Source organism: Octopus sinensis, linkage group LG15, assembly GCF_006345805.1.
Source record: "Octopus sinensis linkage group LG15, ASM634580v1, whole genome shotgun sequence".
NCBI classification, from domain to species: domain Eukaryota; kingdom Metazoa; phylum Mollusca; class Cephalopoda; order Octopoda; family Octopodidae; genus Octopus; species Octopus sinensis.
Genome location: NC_043011.1, coordinates 42,999,018 through 43,001,950, shown reverse-complemented (window position 1 = coordinate 43,001,950; position 2,933 = coordinate 42,999,018). Strand labels below are relative to the sequence as shown.

Genomic DNA, 2,933 nt, shown 5'->3' with positions numbered 1-2,933 from the left:
AAGGAAAGATCCAGAGAAGGGAAGACAGAGGAAAAAAAATCGCCAACGGTACACACGCGGTCACATATATGTGTGTGTGTGTGTGTGATTGTGTTTGTGAGTGTGTGTGTGTTTTTGTGTGTGGAGGTGCAGAGGCCCAGAGGTTAGGGCAGCGGACTCGCGGTCATGAAACCGCACCTTCTATTCTCTGACCGGGCGTTGTGAGTGTGTATTGAGCGAAAGCACCTAAAAGCTCCAAGAAGCTCCGGCAGGGGGTGGTGGCGAACCCTGCTGTATTCTTTCATCACAACTTTCTCTCACTCTTTCTTCCTATTTCTGTTGCACCTGTATTTCAGAGGGCCGGCCATATCACAATCTTTGTCACGCTGAATCTCCCCGATTAAGGGTACACGTGTATGTGGTGTGCTCAGCCACTTGCACGTTAATTTCACGAGCAGGCTATTCCGTTGATCGGATCAACCGGAACCCTCGCCGTCATAACCGATGGAGTGCCAAGATATATATATATATATATATATATACAAGCATACATCCATACATGCATATGCACGCAACCATATCCAGCCACCCATCCGTTTACATACACACGCATACATACACACGCATGATGTATATAGACATCACATAAATCATCGTTTTATGTTTATTCTATCTTGTAAAGGTTTATATTTTTTATTAATTGACATGTTTATGCTTCAGATTCTATATGTGACTGTTTAATCATGCCATGTACAAAAGAAGCCTTGAAACTGTTTGAATTTCAAAGAGGCCATATTGTGGGTTATCCTGAAAGTGGACATAGCGTAAAATCTCAGAAGTGCTTGGGATCTTGCTTTCTACAGTTACTAGAGTGATTGCGCAATTTACCAGATTGGCGATGGAGTCCACAGATCAGCCAGACCGTCTGACTGGACCCTTTCCTTTGTTAAGAGAAGTATGGACGATAATCCTCATTGCAAGGCCTCTGACATAGCAGAATATGCTGATATCAGTCCGAGAACAGCTGCCAGGTATCTTCACAAACTTGGTTACTATGGCAGAGCAGCAAGAAGGAAGCCACTTCTTCGATCAGCCAACTGAGATGATGGAGAGGCCACTAGCATTTTGGAACACTGTCATATTATCTGTTGAGTCCAAATTTGATGTATTTTCTGACAGTGGTCGAGTATGGGTTCGGAGACTGTGATCAACAATTTGAATTGAAAAGCTTGCAGCCAACGATGCAACACAGCAGCTATCCTGTGGTGGTCTGGGAAGCAATTTGGAACAATGGTTGATCAGAACTAGTGGAGTGTGAGGGAAACATAAACTCAGATAAATATGTGTCCATAGTGCAGAAAGTACTCCTAATCATCTCCAGTGGTGAAATGATTACAGAAGGCTCTTTATTTATGGAAGATGGGACTCCTTTCACACGACTAAAATGACCCAATAATTGTTGGATGAGAATGACATTAAAAAGCTTCCATGACCAAGCCAGTCACCAGATATGAACACTGTTGAAGAACATCATAATAGACAGGACCCTTCACAGGCAGATCTTTTCAGATTACTGCATAAAACTTGGCGAGAAATTCCGCAAGACAATATTCGTCATCTGCTCTGTTACATGCCTACTATAAAAAATGTGCATATATACACACATACATTTTTATCCATCAGCTATCCTTATCTATATGTGTGTGTTACATGTACAAGTGCGCGACCCACACACAAAAACACATATATTCATGCATACATTATATAGATATATATATATATATATATATATATATATATATATATATATATGTATGTATGTATGTATGTTTGTATATATATATATATAATTATATATATATATATATATATTTACAGATTTATATACACATACAAATGTACTCACACACATACGCACACATGTATATACGGTCGCATGTTCCACTAATGTGAGGTAAGCACTGCACACCGTACTCCAACGAGCGTTAATTTATCCTGCGTCGCTGAATCAATAAAATAAACACGGATCATAATGAGAAATTAATTTTTCTGCGCCTTTTTCATGAAATGATGTGGAGAGCACTCTCATTCAGCAATGCTCGTACAAGAGATAGTTGAATTAGGAAATAATAATCTAGCCATAATTTAGTTTCAAATCTAATAATCCATTCTCAGAAGTAAAGATTGTAAGGCTGAAGTTATCATAGAAATTGTGTAAACTTAGTATGTGTATTTTTGAATAATAGCTTTAACACGCAAGTACAGCGTACATTCTGTTTTGATAACCACCATTCTATATTGGAATCTATATAATTATACGAATCCATATTTGTACACACACAGTCACACATACATACATATACATATATATATATAGAACAATCTTACTTAGAAATGGATGCGTGCGTTCCGTCATATAATAAATTAATAAATAAAACATATGCATATATACATACATATATGTACGTACCTACCTCTACATGTATATATACACGCATATATGGGTACAGGACACCAAAAAAACGCCGAACACAATGAGAAACGAAAACATAAACACAAAACCAAGGAACTGGACATTTTTCTTAAACAACGAAAAAATAGAGTACAGGACAAATAACACAAGGAAAATTCCCCGTCTTCAGTCGCCATGGTTTCATCTACTCTGTGTTTCGAAGGTGAAGGCGATACGCATCTTCGATAGAAACTTTCCTTCCCGCGAAAAGCAAATTAAATAAAATTTGAGATCTTTTTGCGGAGGGGTAAAAATGGTAACAAAAACAGGACAGTAACGACAGTACAAAATATAAACAGTAAAAGTCAGGACAAGGAGAATAACAAGACAAGAAGGACTGTTAAGCCGAACGAGAAAAACTATTACGAACGCTATTTTTGAGAACGGCGAAGGAGCAACAGAAATGCCGTCCACACTTCAAGGAAGTCAGGCCAGAAAGACA

The 2,933-nt window shown here is 38.3% G+C and overlaps 1 long non-coding RNA gene across 1 annotated transcript in view; it reads left to right on the top strand.

Annotated features, from left to right (window-relative positions):
- Positions 1–1,202: 1,202 nt before the first annotated feature.
- The window catches only part of LOC118766154, a 9,277-nt gene continuing 7,546 nt past the window's right edge, over positions 1,203–2,933 (top strand). Inside the window, exon 1 of the long non-coding RNA XR_005002063.1 lies at positions 1,203–1,340. This is a non-coding gene — a long non-coding RNA (uncharacterized LOC118766154). The remainder of the gene's footprint in view (positions 1,341–2,933) is intronic.